At 31.9% G+C, this 18,118-nt stretch overlaps 1 protein-coding gene across 1 annotated transcript in view; it reads right to left on the bottom strand.

Moving 5' to 3' along the window:
- Positions 1-6,311, bottom strand: part of LOC148284635 (uncharacterized) — an 83,807-nt gene extending 77,496 nt beyond the window's left edge. Inside the window, exon 1 of the mRNA XM_088237161.1 lies at positions 5,988-6,311. The gene's annotated coding sequence lies outside the window, so the exon portion shown is untranslated. The remainder of the gene's footprint in view (positions 1-5,987) is intronic.
- Positions 6,312-18,118: the final 11,807 nt, after the last annotated feature.

Here is an 18,118-nt window from a genome sequence, read left to right on the forward strand (position 1 = left end):
ACTAAAACAAATGAGGAACTGTTTCTAAATGTCATATAATATCTAAAACCGGCCAACAGAGGGCGCCGTAAATATATTATAAAAGAAAAATATACAAGACATCGTTCTCTTGTTCACGCCGACAGCCTCCGAATATAAATTCAGTGAAAAATAAAGCTCATGTATGTTATCATAATTGCGTATCATTAAATAAACATAACTTATATATTTCTTAATGACTATACTGAAATAATGTTAAATTGGGATAATCTAACAAAGGATCATATCCCGACAGAATCGAAAAATGTAAACAGGTGAGTTTTAAAATAAGTAAATAGTATGTTTGTGTATTTATTTAAACAACAACAACAAACCATCACGCCGTTTCCCCGTAAGGGTAGGCAGAGAGGATAGAACGCCATATCACTCTATCTTTGAACACAGATCTCGCTTCCTCTACATTCATACATCTTCTCATGCACGCGCACCGATAATTCCGACCTTTGTTGGATTTGGTCATGCCATGTCTTTCTCGGTCTTCCTCTATTTCTGCATCCATCAACATTCGCATCGTACATATTCTTAGCCGTTCTCTCGCTGTCCATTCGTTCTACACGTCCAAACCAGCGCAGAGCTTCTTTCTTGATTTTGTCGATATTGCTTGTCTCAGCCATTTCGACAGCATTTCGACAGCCATTTCGACAGCATTCAGCCTACTTTCATCCCTGTTTTTGCAAGTCCATTCATCATCAGGGTCGGATCAGAACTCCGTTGTGAACTGCTAATTTTGCCTCTTGTGGCACACTTTTTTTAATTTCCTAATTATAGCAAGAGTTCCATGAAATCAAATCGAATATTCAATTACTCATTTAGGTTCACGAAGACTAATACCCGTATGCAGAAACAAAACTTAAGGTGAGGAAAGTACATTCTTATTTCAAATGCAGAGAATAACCCGCAGGTGAAGACAATAGAATGTACTTTCCTCACCTTAAGGTTTGTCTCTGCATACGGGTATAAGGCAGCGAAAGCAAGAGGTGAAATGAGAAAAAACTGTTAAGAAAAACGTAGATAGAGAAAAAACTGAATATGAATAAATGATAAACAGCGCGGGAAAATGAAAGACGCTCGTCCGTTGTCTTTTTCCAGTATTTTTATTAAATTGTCTTCTCTATGGCACCCGTTTACCCTTGTCACTAAAGGTACAAAATAGAGAAAACATATTTGGATTTTTCGTATCACTTTTAACGCGTTTTACTTTTCATGAAAATGTCTCAACGAATGTTATAATAATGGATTCAGTTTGTTTTGGCGATTAATTTGAGTGATTGATGTTAAATACTTAATTGAAACGAATTTTCGTGTTTCTTCATGGCCATGTTTTTATTGTCAAGAGCTTCCGGGTTTGATGAATTGACTAAACATATTTTTTACCTAATCTGAAATATGTTATTGATTCACAATTCTTGATAGAATTCCACTGTAATAAGGAAATATCACATACTACGATTACCCATAAAAATATGTGAAATGGATCTTGAAAAATTAATTGTATTTTCAAAATCAATGGAGTGGAGAAATATTTTCAGACATAATTTGAAACATAAAATTTTAAAAAATTAAATAAAAATTTTAAAATAATAAATTTTAATTGTAAAGGGACTTTTTAGATTTTTAGAGATTTTTTAGACGAAGAGACGGGTACGTCTCGAAACCAGTAGACACAAAAAAGTCGGTAAGTGGTTATATACAAATATTTAATATTATTTATTAAAATGTTTGACCACAAAGTTAATGCTTTAAATATTAATAATATTTAAATTTTAAACTTAAATCAAACCTAACCACGAGAAATACATTTTTTTTAATGATAAATAAGGGTGGTAAAAAAATGATAAAATGAATCGGGTTGTGATCCTGTGGCTAGTGTCTCGGACTCACGGATCAAAGTTCCTTGATTCGAATCCCACTCTACCCCAACTTGATTTCCATTTTCTAATAGTGAAAAAATGGCCCTCAAAATGAAATATTTGGGTAAATCATTAGAACGTAAAAATTCCTTTTCATTAAAAAAAAAAGTCAATAATTATTACGCTATGATTAAATACATTTCAAATATTTAAAATATATGTCGTAAAAGCCGGTTTATTAATGGATAATCTTTTACTAGCTAACATTGAAGTCCGAAAAACGGACGCAGCAGCCTTCTAAACCGAGTGTTTTGAGGGTGCGGCGGTGGACCTGGCTTCTACATGTGCCGCGTATGCCTCAGAAGAGCCTTAACCCATGTTGCCTCTTCTTCACACCTACGGGCTCCCATCTTCCGGAAGACCGTCGATTACAATTTTTCGGTTTTAATTATAATAACAAAAATACGTTTATAGTCTGACGATGTCGGTCACAACGAAACCAAGTCACTGGTAAAAATTTATAAATAAAAGTGGAATAAAACTATTTTTTTTTTTATTATTATAAGTAAAAGTGCATTTCCACCAAGAAATGTCAGTGGAAAAACTCAATATTTCTTCGGCTTTATTCTCTGGACTAAGGGACGCTGATCGACGCTATTGACATGGGAGGAGGCGAGGGTGCTGGTCAACTTTAAGGTCTCCTGGAGGCGCCTGGTTATGTCTGTATGCCCCCTTTAGGAGCGGATGTGGATAAAAAACAATTTATTTAAATTAAAAAAAACATGCTGCATAACTCGACGCTATTTTGAGTAATTTACACTCAAGGACTTATCAGAAACAAAAACCATTAAAATCTTCTGAAATAACGTTGCGCTGCTTTTGCTGTAGAAAAATATACTAGAGAGTTGATTTTAAGTATAACCAGTGTAAAAACTCGCTTAGAGTATTAAAAAAAAAATAAAACCAGAAATCCACATAGGTGTGGTGAACCTAAGGACGGCAGGGTTTATTACTGTTTTTATTTTACTTATGACGTCATACTTTCTTTCTAGTTTTTCCATGTGATTTGAAGATTGTTTCTGCTATTTCCAAACAAGGGTTTATGATTGGCGAAGTAATTCATTTAGGTTGGACGAGTCAAATCGACAATTTAACTCAAATAGGTTTTGATTTAAATAAAAGTGTATTTCACATTGTATCAAAGCTTAATAGAATATAAAATAAATGCGTGGAGTTGGGCCAGGGAAAATGCCATTCATGTATTAAAAATGTCACAAAAGAGTGTACTCAAGGCTCTACTCGGGGTACCTATTAAGACACCCATAACGGAGGACTTTGAACGAGTAGGTGTCCTGGACGTCAGGCAACAGTACGCTAAGGTACATTTCGTTTAAACTTATAAAAATTATGGGAGTATATAGACAAATACTAGCGATGAAACGCGCCTTAAAATGAAATAACTATACGTGACACCTAAAATTATATTTGGACAAAAAAGTCATGTATACATTGCTTTTGAAATATATAACAACATACCACCTGTTGCAAAAGTTAGTAAAAATATTGAGCAATTTAAATTATTTGTAAAAAAAAAATGGCTTTTTAATTTGGGTCCCGAGAACTGCCTTGAGATGGCCACCCCACCAAAACAGTGATTTATTAAATATCACATCATTTTTACATGTCATGTATTCGTGTATATTTCATATTTGTACAGATTTTGGGCTACTAGGAACTTGCTGATGTAGAGGTGCCTTGTTGCTCAACTCAATATTTGCACAGTACTTGTTCGATTGTGCTGTTTCGATTAAAGTAAGCATACATTTATGTGTGTACATAGGTACATATTTTAAAAACTATTACATTAACTTCAGGCATAAAATTCCACAAGAAACACTCCCACACTACCAGGAATCAAACGGATGGGTCAGGAGGTCTATCACAAACTCTGAATTTGAGCAATGAAATTTCAGGTTTTTGCCCCCCAAAATTTTGTATATGTTACCCGAACATTGCGAAACCATGATTCGGATTCAATCAATAAATTTGTAAAAAATTGGTAACTGGCTTTAGGTCGAGAAAAATCGGAAAATTTACTAAAACACATTCTTGAATAATAAATAATATAATTGAATAATGTATAACTGTATAATAAATTACCTAGTAGGTAGTCGTGTTATTGTTTATTTCGCATAAAAACGTCTGCCTTAAAATAGGTTGTACCAGTTAGGCAGACTACGTAAAATCCGATGAAATCTGAATATTTCATTATCAGGGCCATTTTCAACGAGTTATACAATAAATAACTCACTATTAGGAAATTGAAATCAAGTTGGGGTAGAGTGGGATTCGAACCACGGGCCATTGAGCCGTGAGTCCGAGACACTAGTCACGGGACCACAACCCGATTCTCTATTGTATAAATATATAAAAGAATGCCTCTCTTGATTTGTGCCTAGTAAGGTGTTTGTATAGAAAAAAATATCATGTAAAACAAGAAAATAAATCAATAAAAAAAATCGTGAGGGTACAAGTAGGTTCCTTAATTTGAAACGTGTTTGAATTTCAAGTTTTGCTGTACAATTAAAATTTTTGTATTGTTATTACGCGTGTGTCGGGTCGGGTGAAGAATAGTTCAGGCAGAGTGTTTTTGACTCGATGGGTACTCTCAGGTAAAAATCCTGAAAAATAAAATCGAATGGATATAAGTCCACCTGGTCGCGTAATGGTAGACGCGTTCGCCTACCATGCTCAAGGGCCTAGGTTGAATTTCCGCTAAGGTCAACATGAAATGTTTGTTTGTAAGGTGGTTTTCCATTGCAATATATTATTTCCCCTGACTAGCACAGGTGCTTCACAAATGTTAATAGATGGAAGGATTTTTAAAAAAATGGATTATCAAACATAGGCAGAATGGTCTTACTCACATCTGCAATATGGATGTTCAGATGGGTGCAATGGTAAAGGTTAGGTACACAGTTTCTTAAGTGTCAAAATAAATCGTCAAATTTTATTCGCCCTTCAAAAATGTTCTTCGTCTTTGTTGAAATATCTATCGATTCAAAAAAGTTTAAAATCTTTAAACTCGTTAAGCGTCTTTAATGTTACTTTGTATAAACCTGGCTTTGGTTTTTATTTTGTTCACATTTTTTAAGATCGCCTTTTAAATATTTATGTTTTATTAAATGTTTTGCTTAATATTTTTCTTGTGAGCCTTGTTACTCGCATGCTGAAGACAGTTATAAAAGATTATTGGCCCTGTTAGATTTTATTCTGTGCGCCGGTGCAAGTGTCGAATTGTTGTAATCCAAAAAAAAAATTGAATAAACTATTTCTTTATTCTAGATTTTCAAATATCCTTCTTTTCCATAAGTCACACCTTAAAATGATTTGATTCTTGATTTAAAATATTTTTATTTCTTATAATTTTAAATTACGATCTTGGGTTTTGATTCAAATGGCTTACTTACGCCTACGAATTGTAGCTGCAAAACTTATTTCATGCGACCTGCTTGAATTTTGTATAATAAAGCGCGTTCGAGGTTTTACAATTTCATCCCTAATTATCATTAAAATTATTTTTCGAAAAATTCTTAACTTTATTAGGTAACTTTTTAGGCGTACCTAACTTTAAACATACGTATGTAGTGCCTTACATATTTTTTTTTGTTTAACTAAAAAGCTATTTATTTTTACAATTTATAATTATTTTGAGTACCCAGGAAAACAAGTATGCACAGTTTTGTAATGTGGGGTTTTAAATCCAGAACTTTGCATACATAATTCGCAACTAAACCATTTAGCTATTAACTAAATTACTGAAATATTTATCACATTACAGCTGTATTAAATTCATTTATTTAATGCCATATAGAAAAAAAATATTTACCTGTTTTAATTAAAGAATTTGAATTCATAAAAAATATTTTTAATAAATAAAATAACCTTTGGAGTCCACAAATAAGAATAATATTGAATCTGCGTTTTTGTCATAGAACATACAATTAAATAAAAAATTAAAAAATTGATTTTTTTTTTCAATTGTTTCTGTGATTTCTTTGATTTACACAAGTAATTAAGCATAAAAATATTACTCACCACAATACCGTATTCGTCTGTGTGTAATTTCCAATTGCTAACTAAACATTCTTTTCCAAACATTACTCACTCATTTAAGTTTCAAAACACTTTTGTTGCATAGCATCCTAGCTCAAGTCCATTTTGAGTCCGATAATGACAATCTCCATAGCGAGTGTTAGAAAAAACTAGCACAAAACATCGTACGGTGTTTGTGTTTTAATTTATTTTTTGTAGAGACATTCGTTTAGTTTTTACGATGACAAGCGCCCGGAGAGAACATATCGTAAAGCCACCGTAGCACTTTCGTTCGGCGTAGACTACCTCTGACCGTCTGCGTAGTACTGCTAGCTACGATACCCACTACGCGCTGAGATTCGTTCGAATTGCCCCATTCTGCGCAAGTCCCTGGAACACATTTTCAAAATACAAAGTATCTACGTATTCGGATTGGAATACGTGTTTTGTATGGAATATCATACCGTTGCTAGAATACAATATATATATTCAACATTTTTTACCTCACACGCATTTCACCTTTATTTTATTTGATCTATTTCGGATTTCCAACACAAGGAAAACAGAATAACAACATTCATTTACATTACCTATTTATGTATTTTAACATTAAACAAACTCGGTTGATTATTATTAGGTTTATTTTGGGGATTTTGAAGTGTCAGTATATTTTAATTTGCAAAAGTGAAATATTTACGTTTTTACGACTTTTACATTTTAATATTTTTTTCTAAAAAAATGCTTAATTTCGAGACTTACAATTTAATACATCTAGATTTTTTTCGTTTATTTATTTATTTTAAATTACGTTTGTTAAAAGTATATTTAATTGAATTTATTTAAAATTAAATACTTAGTAATTTTTACCACATAAGAGTTTAATATTTTATAACACAACTAGTTTCAGGTACACAATAAGTTTTTCTGGGTTATTATGCCGTGTGTCGTTCGTACTTTTTGGTGTAACGCGATCTGAAACGTCGGTAAAAAGTACGAACGACACACGGCATAATAACCCAGAAAAACATATTGTGCATCTTAACGGCCGTGAAAATCTAAGAAGTTTAGTTTCAGGTATTTTAAATTACCCATCGTCAGGTGCAAATATGAACTAAACTAAAAAATAATAATAATAATAAATTCGAAATGTAATGTAATATCAATTCAAAATTTACGAGTAGTAATAATTATAAATTCAATGGGTTGTTCCACAAAGTAAATGCTGAATTAATAAATAATATATCATTGACTTGTTATGGCTTTTTAGGATATGCCCGTGTTAATCCATAATAATTTACTAGAATAAAGAAAACATAGTAAAATTGATTATATTATAATGATATGTGATGCAATATAATGTTGATTCAGAAAAATAAAGTGTAAATAATAAAGAATAAGAAAAAAATAATTAAATACAACAATCCAAAAAAAAATAACAAAAAATAATTATTTTTAAATACTAAAATAAAAATAATACAAAATTTAGTTACAGACATAATCAAATAAACAAAACAATAGAATCATTGAAATAGATAGAAAATAATACAAAAACGGAATTGAGATGATAATTGTGATGTGGTTTGTAAAGTAATGGAAATGATAATACGACCATATAACCGTAAGTACTAAATATAAAAATAAATCATGAAAAAAACATAAAAATATTAAGATATGTATAAGCAAATAAAAGTATGGAAGTAAATTAGATAAGTAAATCACAATACTTTGCATATTATTATAGTATAATTATTGAACGAAAACACGCAGGTAAAAATAAAGAAGGTCAGTTTTTTTAACTAATAAAAATATTAAAATCGAAGCAAATATAGCGCATTATATAAAAAAATAATACTTAAAATTTTTGGGACTGCATATATAGTAATCAAATTCCAATTAAGGTTCCTTTGCAAATCATGCTGAATATTAATTTAATGTAACATTAAATTCGATTACCTAAATTATTGTAAACAACCGTATTATTTTTTTATTTATTGTAAATGCAGTTAGTTGACAGTATTCCATTTTAATTATTGGTATGGTATCCAAAATAAAATAGTTTTATTTGATAGAATTCTATTTTTTTTTTTTAATAAACTAAAGTACACAATCAGACGCGTTGCGTCTTGTTAGGACATTGTCAAACTAACTCAAATATTTACAAAGTTTCCTCATATACTTACAACGATTCTTTTATAAAAATACAATTGAATCCAATAATATTCTTATAATATACGATAATATTAGCTTACGATTTAATTGATTTCTATGAGTTATCGTCTCTTTGTTGTTACATCTAATAAAAACGCATTTAAAATTATTAAGTTAAAATATTTACATCTTGTAACTAGACATGTGACTTTTATATTAATATTTATTTGTAAAATAATCTTAACAAATATTAGAACGCAAACCCTTCATTTCAAATGGTTAAAAAAAACCTTAAAAAAATGAAACATTATAAAACAAATTGTGTTTTTTGTATTTTTTAGTGTTTGCGTGTACTATAATTATATTCGGCAATCTATGCTCCAGTAATCAACTGTATTCAATTCATGGAGTATCCATTTTTTGTGCTCTTTTTTTTATATTACCGTCCAACGTAATTAATATATGTACCCCGTTTATTTACATCTTATATATGCCCCGTCACAATAAATCACAGGCCGCAGTGACGTTAGGAGCTTGCATCGCACTGACCCCCACCACTAAAAAGAATGCCATATAATGTAATGATATAAGACCGTATTACATAGTTTTGTCAAGCAGATAACTAGAATCCAGTGCAGTGGAGAGAAGATTGGCTTTAGTACTTTGTTCCGTATCTCAGCTTCCTATTTATAAAAATCTAAAGACTTATCCTGAATGCATTCTAAAACTGCAATCTTCAAAACGTTACGTGATCGTCTTTTAATAATAATTGTGTTCGTGATATCATTTTTATCCAAAATAATATCTAGCTTTTCTTATTTAAATTCAATACTAGTATTAATATAAAATTCTTCAAGACACAAATTCTTACATTTGTAGGGTTCATAGGCCATAATGGATAACGCACAGGTGCTAAAACGTTTTACCTGAAATAGTGCGATGATCGAAGAAAGCAATGTCGTCATTTTCCATAGAATTCAATATAACATAAAATGCAACTCTATCAGTATTGCACATGAAATTGGGAGCATCATTCTCCAGTACAAGCTACAAAAAGTGGCTAGGTGGGATTTTAGTTTTAGTAAAAATATAACAAGTGATTTTTTTTTTAAATTGTAAAAATTTATAATTATACTATTAAAATAAAAATAAAAAAAATTAAAAAATTCACATCGCGTCTACTATGAAGAAATGAACTACAAAGGAACGTCGCCAATAAAAAGACTACAGGGCCTGGCAACGCCAGTCAGTCAGTCTAACAAGCTCAGTTCAGTCAGTCAGTCCGGCTCGACGAAGTCACTCAGTTCCAGCATGTAGTTCAAGTGCAGACTTTACAACCCACCATCGACGTAACACTCGCGTAACACAATTCACTATTTATCCGCCATGTAATAAAAAAAACATCAAATAGCAACATCGTGTCTTCTCTATCAATTTCTAACTGGGGTAGGAACTTTAACTCTAAACTACCAAAATCCTACACATTTTTATTCTTCCGACCCTTAAATATTACGATTTTTAAGTAAGATAATATTTATTGCCAAAAATTATACACCTTGCCAAGGAAGCTCGTGTTAAAGCTCGTTAAAAACGGGTCGGTAATAAAATATAAAATAAGTGGTTAAAAACATTGTTTTTCAAAAAATTACAACAAATAATCACAAAGAGCATCAAATATATTTTTTATAGTTATTAATAACATCTATTTCCAGGTAGATTAAGAATATATTTCTGTGGGTGAAATACAACCAGAACCCTGGACGGGTGTTTTCGACTCGATGGCTACTCTTATGCAAGAATCCAACCCGGAACCTCAAGCACGATTAGCGAACACTCCAGCGCTACTACACTACGAGGCAAATGTATCTATGAGAGTAACAACCAGAGAGCCGAAAACAAGTAGATTCTATTTCATATGCAGAACTGTATTTTTCATTTGCCTAGACACAGAAAAGTAACCCTAGACAAGAAATAGAATGCAGATAAATCCGCCTCGTTATCTAGTGGTTAGTGCATTTTTCAATCATGCGCTAGTTCGATTTTTGGTAGGTTGGATGTACAAAAATTGGTTTCAAAGATGGTTTGCTACGTTGCTACGTTTTATTGTCACCTTCCATGAATAAAATTGATCTGGATTTGCAGAAATTAATGTTAATGTACGGTGCGGAGATGGAAATTATGATGATGACAAATTATACAGCAAAATTTATTTTTACATGGGAGATACGTTTCACGCAGTACCGTATAAAAAAGTAAAGGAGATGTACCGAATAGGGCATACGTTCTTTATATGAGTTGATAGTGTTCCTCAAACCCATTTTCCAACCGATTGACTACAACATGTTAGTACACATCTGAATGCCAGACGCACCACAAGCGTCAGACACAGTAATTACTTTTTTGTGCCTTTTCGATTTGATATTTACGTATGTTTCACTTTATTACGAGAGTAGGCTGAAAACTAATGCACACATGCGTGTAGAACGTGAGTGAAATGTCCTTCAGAAGCACGCCAGGAAGCAAGTGGAAGTAACATTCCCCTTATATACGCGTGTGCAGGTTTCAAGGCGTTGCCTTCATCCAGTGTACTTTGAGAAGCAGAAGTATGGAAATGTTTTCTAGTGCGAGTTAAACAGCGTGCTGTTATCGAATATTTAACTGTTAAAAAAGTTAATTCAACTGAGATTCACCGTCGTTAAAAGGTTGTTTATAGTGACGATGCTATTAATAGATCTAATGTAAATCTATTGGTAGTAAAATTTCATGGTTGCAAGCCTAGAAAAGCCATGATTGTTGATAAACATCGCAAACTCCTCGACGATTTTATTCAAAATGACCGGAGAATCACTCAAAATCGTATCGCAAACTATATAAGAATATCCAAGGAACGCGTCGGCTTTATTATCGATCAATTAGGATACCGTAAAATTTTGCGACATGACAACGCTCGTCCACACACCTCGCACGCAACTAAAGAGTCTCTGCAAAATCTGAAGTTTGAACCGATTCCACACCCTCCTTACTACTCGGATCTTGCACCTTGCAAATTTTACTTTTTTCTCCGCTCATGAGAGACCTCGAGGGTAATCATTACACCTCAGACGATGAGGTGAAGGCAGCTATCAAGTCCAGGATTCGAAAAAAGTAGGAAGAATTGTTCAGTGATGGAACGAAAAAACTTTTTACATATTAGGAGAAATGTGTTAGGTTAGGTGACTACGATGACTACGAAGAAATCTTTTAACTTTTTCTCAAGACTTTTTAATGTAATTTCTGCCCAATCTTGATATATGTTTTTATTCATGTTCAACCATCATGGGTGCATTAACTTTTAGCCACTTCGTAATTAAAAAAAAAATCTCTTAATATAAACTATCAATCTTTAACTAATCGACAATTTTAAAGTCTGAATTTTGTATTTTCATAATATTTTGAAGTTAAATACAAGGAGATTTTTGATGCAGTAAATTCCATGGACGCGCATTTGCGGTCGCAGGCCCTATGGCATGGAATGCTCTCCCAGCAGAGGTGCGAGGCTGTGAGAGTGAAGTGATGTTTCGGAAAAAACTTAAAACCCACTTGTTCTCTAAATCATTTTAATAAACTCGTAACATGTACTAGCAAAATAAGTTGTTTAAATGAAATTACAAATTTAAAAGCTTAAATAAAATTTATTTATCCATAAAATCACTATTTAAAGCGCCCTTAAGGTATTATATTACGAAAAAGACGCTATATGAGTTATCCGTAATAAAAATAAAAATAAAAATAAAAATAACAAATAATGTTCATTTCAAAACTCAGTCTGAACTACTAAAAAAACTACGTAAAAAGGTAAGGAAGATCGTGAACAACATCATAAGTTGGTAAAGAATAAATTTATATCTTATCACCAAAATACTTGTAGCGACTGCTGAAAGTTTGTCATAAACAGAATATAAAACTTTCAATGGCTTATAATGAGGAGGTTTTTATGGGCTTCCTTCTGAAGCAGTAACTTTGTTTAAACTGCTTCATAACAACGTAATGCCAAGCCCCATGACATTTTCGGAAATAACGGAAAGTGTTTTACGACTTCAAACATGATAACAGCATCAAAAATATAAAATAAATAAATTGGCTTGTTTAATTACATTTTCTTAATTAATTTTACGGGTCGTTAGGAACCTTTTGTCTTTTTCAGTGGCTGATATTAATCAACAATATTTTCGGAATATTTAAATATTTGGGAACAATTTAAGGATCTAAAAAGTTTCACGTTATACTAACACTCGTATTATAAATGCGATAGCGTGTTTGTCTGCTTGATTGTATTTCCTTCACGTCGCAACTACGCACTTACTAGCACGATCGACTTGATTTTTTGCATAGAGATAGCTAGAGAGCTATGAAGAAAATTAAGCTACTTTTAATCCCGAAAAAAAATCGCTTCCTCGGGAAAATTCTTAGAGGAAAAAATCGTTTTTCTTTCGCTTCGCAAAAGAGCAACCGATTGACGTGATTTCTTGCATTAGGATAGCCGGAGAGTTTGGATTCCTTGAGTGCCTTACAAAAAATCAAATCCCCTCCGTCCTCTTATTATAAATTGAGTAAAAATAGTACAAAGATTAATAATTAAAGTGATTTTAAAAAAAACATCAACATTCCCAACAAAAGAATTATTTCAAATTTTTAATATTCCATCAATTGACAAAATACATTTTTTTTTTAAATTTACAAATCTATAAAGAATTTAAAATAAATCTATACATTAAGTTATTTACGTAGACGCCAATATTATATTAATATGCCAAAATTTAATACTAAACAATAAATTTAATACGCGCGGCGAAAGTAAGCCGGAGTGGGGGAATTATTGGATACAGTCCGATGTATTCAAATATGATTCTACGCTCCTTCTGGACTATTCTTAATTCTATGAGGTAAACATATTTATTTATCAACCTCCTTAATTAAATTTTGCTTTTAAACATTTAAATCGCATTTAAGTTTTTCATGTTAAAATTAAGGAAACATGTTTTTTTGTTTTTTTTCAATGTATTTTTTTACAGTACTTGAAGTAACTTGAAAACCTTTTTTTTTATTTTCTTACCATGTTATAGTATGTATGTGGGTGAAAGTGTATGTGCGTGTGAGTGAGTTTGCGTGTGCATGTATATGTATGTATATTTATACATGCGTGCGCACGCATGCGCATTTGCATGCATATGTATATGCACTTATTTTTAAAAAAGTATTTTATAAACCTTCATTTATTTTTTAAAATATATGTATATTTTGTTCTTAAATTATTAATGTTTTAATCCCACAGCAAGCACAAGAGGTTGCTTTTTATTTGGTGTGTTATTTCGTTTCGTTTATTGTTTCTGTACTTTTGCTTTGTTATATATTTCTTTTTGTTAACATGTTGTAACTTTTTTATTATATTCAATAAAAATAAAAATAAAAATAAATTTAAAAATGGTGTTGAGCTGTAAATATGTTTTATTATATACTTACTAACTAACTTGTATATATTATATTACTAACACATGTGAAAATATGTAAAAAAAAAAAACAAAAAACTCGACACTGGCCAGAACACCCGAGTTGAGCGGTGAAAAGGCCACAAAAAACGAAGAAGAAGAAGAAGAAGAGCCACCAAGAGTCACAAGCTACATCATTTTTCATCCTGAAAAAATATCACTCTCTCCGGAAATTATGTGATTAGTCTTACCAGCATGTTAATCTTAGGATTTGAAATCAAAAAGAAGAAAAATTAACTGAAAAAATATCTAACAATGTTTGATTATGTCCAAATGCTTGAAGACCGGCTGGATTTTCTCCCTAGGGAGTTGTTCATATTTAAATTTATTTCAACAGAGAGGGAAAACGTTTTTGAGAAGGGAATATGGAAGTCTAGGCATTTACAGGGCTTATGACCTGTCATTGGTTGGTTGTTGAAATAAATTTAAAAATGAACAACTCCCTAGGGAGAAAATCCAGCCAGTCTGCAAGCATTTGGACATACTCAAACATTGCTGAATTACTACCTGGTAAAATAAGAAGTATAAAAATTGGAAAATTGTTTTCAGGCGTTGCCTAGTAGGTGATTTGGTTCAGCCAGATGAATCTCACCCACGTGATAAAGGCTTCAGCTCTTTTACTTCACAAAAGTCAACAGATGGAAGAGTTGAGGAAATGTGGATGTTCAAACATGGGCAGAATGGTGAATGTTGCACAGTGTGTAAAGTGGCCACTTAAACCAGCCAATGACAGGTCATAAGCCCTGTAAATGCCTAGACTTCCATATTCCCTTTTTAAAAACGTTTTCCCTCTCTTTTGAAATAAATTTAAATATGAAAAAATATCTCTTTGGTACCTTAAAATAAATGTTTATTATTGAATGTGCTTTATGTCTTCTTCTTCTTCTTCTTCAGCCTTGTTCTATCCACTGATAGATAAAGGCCTCTTCCAAACGTCTCCATTCCTTCCTGTCACCCGCTTTTATCATCCACGTTTTACATGTTATCGGGACAATGTCATAAACCAATCTCTTTTGTGGCCTTCCAACAATTATTTTGTTTACCCATGATCTCCACTTTATTATACTGGGTGTCCGTCTGTCATCTTTTTTCTTCGCTGAGTGTCTTGCCCACTGCCATTTAAATTTTGCTGCACGATCCATGATATTTACGACTCCGAATCGTCACCTTATTCATTTCTTATTCTGTATCTTAGACATACACTGATCATCTGTGAAAAGCCCATAAAGAACGAAGAAGAAGAAGAGGTATTAAGAGTCACAAGCTTAATCATTTTTCATCCTGAAAAATATCACTCTCTCCGGAAATTTGGTGATAAGTCTTACCAACGTGTTAATCTTTGGATTTGGAATAAATTATTTTGACTTTCAAGACAATGCGAGGCTGATCATCTTCACTACATTTCCTTTATTTTGATTCTGCCATCGAGTTAAAAACACTCGTCCTGAGCGCCCTGGATTCTGGTTCTATTTCAGGACCAGAACTGATGTTTTCAATCTCCCGAACATAAACAAAATAACATAATATGTGAAGGACGCGTAAAATTTTAATTTGATGACAATTATCGCAAGAACTGTTATAATAATTAATTAATAAGTGCTTTGTGTCTTGAAATTATACAGAAAGAGTATAGAATTGCAGACGATTCATTATTATAAAAAGCTCATACTTTTTTTTTATACGTCTCCACTCGTTTGCGAGTGATTTTAAACTTATATATTAAATATTTTATTGGATGCTCTGACATTGGTGTTAGTTTAAAATTAAACAAGTTATATCCTAATGAAAATATTTTCAAATGAAATATTACGATAAGTTCATATGTAGTTTACACTCGAAATAACTAAATAGCAAATTTAAAAGATAAAGAAATCGCTTTGCAATAAAAAAAATACGAATTTTTATTATTAAAGACGTCTGAAACAATGTCTATAATAACTAACAACTAGAATAAAAGTCGTATAATTATTATGTACCGTAAAAATATTAGTTACAATAGCAATTTAATGATGCCCTCGATAAAGCTACTCATTGTTTATTTTAGTGGATAAAGTTTTTCTTTTGAAAGTTTTTATATCAAAATTATATAAGAAAAGTTAAAAATTCTTAAGTACATAAAAACTCCATAAAATATATACACGTAGATAGATGGTAAATGTGTTTAAATAATCTATTTATAAATCCGTACAATTTGATTACATAAGAAACAATTTCTAATAAAAACTTAATGTAGTTTACGTATGTGATTTTACACAGAAAGTTTGTCTTTTTGTATAAATTACCTATAAACACTCAAGTATGAAAAAATACTGTGTAATGTTACAATAACTAGATTTTTTTTTCAATTTATGTTTAATTTTAGTTCTATTAGCAACCGGTCATATTGAAATCGTACTGGAAAATCATAGGGATCAAGCTTCTTGAAAGATTGAGGGACAAATCTCATATCTACGAAAATGAATTTATATATGGAAAACAGAAAAACATTGCGTCGCCATACTCATTTATTTATTTACATAAAAGTAGTTTATTACAGATCGTCGTATTTTTTGCATAGTGATAGTTTGAGGATCGGCAATTGATACATGCTACTTTTTACCCTAAAAAAATGTATTATTCTGTTGGGAAAATGATTATTTTTTACAAACAAACTAGGTGATTTCCCTTAATACCACGCGAGCGAAGCCGCGGGTAAAATTTAATACAAGTTTAAATTTTACTTTTTTTTAAAATAAATTCACCATCATTTCTCTATCCAAACCCAGCAGTAACAGTAACTGCCATTAGTACTACAATCGCTGCCTGGTTGATCAATGTTTTTTGCGCATAGAAGGTAAGGTGATCACTCTTAGGCTTCAGGTGTCAGCCCAGGAACAATGAAATATTGAAGTGTAGATCCACCTTTTAAATAAATATTTCACGTCCACCCTAGCAAGAATCAAATGCAGGACTTCAATCATGATAGGCAAACGTGACAATTTTTTTTGTCAGAATACCATTAACTCCAACTGTCTCTAAATGATGCAATCTGGCTTTGTTGCGAAAGTAATAATTTCATAAAACAAAGAGATTTCATGTTTAAACATAGCATTTAATTTAATTTACTAGTCCGAACTGTAAAGTCGCTTTAATTTATTTTTTCAATCATTGTTGATACTGGATGAAAAATTCTTATTTGATTTTCGTATGTAGGATGTTGGCAGTTGAGGGTTGGTGGAGCTCCTACCCCAGTTAGAGATTGACAGAAGACACGAAGTTGCATAAATAATAAATAAAACACAGACACACAAATGTTAATAAAGCGTAGACTATAAAAAATATTAAAAATTAATGGAATTTGGATTAAATGCGACATTTAAAATTGATCTGAGCTTTGTTTATTTATGCAAGCTAGTGCCAAAAAACAGCGCCTCCGTAGTTTATTCAAGATTTTCTTGTTGTAAGCCCAAAATTGGGTATTCAAATCCTATTATCCTGACCGAGCAAGTAGCGCATGTGATGGGAAGAGGTCCGAAGTAGAAAGGATTTAAGACCATAATCCCCCGAGTTCCCAACTCCGGTATTATTCGGCTTTGATCGTTTCCCGAAATCGGTCAATTTAACATCTCTGCGATTTTTCACATCCCTTCCGAGTTAGACGGCTGTTTTTAATCCGCGGGATACAAATCAGGATGGATTAAACTGTAAGGATTTAAGCTAGTTTTTCATAATTAATTATTTTTGCTCTGGGAAATCACTCGCAAAACCCATTATAAAATCACTTTTCAGTTTTTATTATGCTGTTTATCATTTTAGCTTTCTTTTGTTTAACAACCCTGTTTAGAAAAATCAATTTGAGAAATCAAACCGGGGACAATTCGTAAATATCATAAATATTTAGGATTAGTTATTATTGATTCAAAATTTAGTTGAGAAGTTCATATTGATGGAATTTGCGACAGACTTAAGTACTGGCTCAAAGTTATTTACTACAGCAAAACGACATCAAGATGTATAATATACCTCGCTCATTGAATACATTATATCTTACGGAGTGCGTGTTTGGGGTCTCACCTTCCAGTCTCATCTGGGTAAAGTTTATGATATTCAAGTGAGACTCTTAAGGGAGATTGTACCGAATTGTGTAATCCGTGAGGCGAAACATGTGAGCGAATTGCATATTTTAAATTCAGAGATGTCTTGCCGGTAAAACAACGTTTTGACTTATATTAAATTAAACTGTAAAAATATTTGTAATAAAAGAGTTCCCCATACTCGCAACACTAGGTTGAAAACTAAGGGTTTCCTTGTCGCTCCACGGATTTTAATTACTTTGGAGAAGATTGTTCAATAATCTCTCGAAACCCATTATTTACATGATAAAAAAAAGAAGAAAAAATATCTCTTTGGCACCTTAAAATATATGTTTTTTATTGAATGTGTTTTATATCTTCTTCTTCTTCTTCGGCCTTATTCTTTCCA

The sequence above is a fragment of the Micrasema longulum genome, unplaced genomic scaffold, assembly GCF_059751315.1.
Source record: "Micrasema longulum isolate JH-2025_06_02 unplaced genomic scaffold, ASM5975131v1 h1tg000101l, whole genome shotgun sequence".
Classification (NCBI taxonomy): Eukaryota; Metazoa; Arthropoda; class Insecta; order Trichoptera; family Brachycentridae; genus Micrasema; species Micrasema longulum.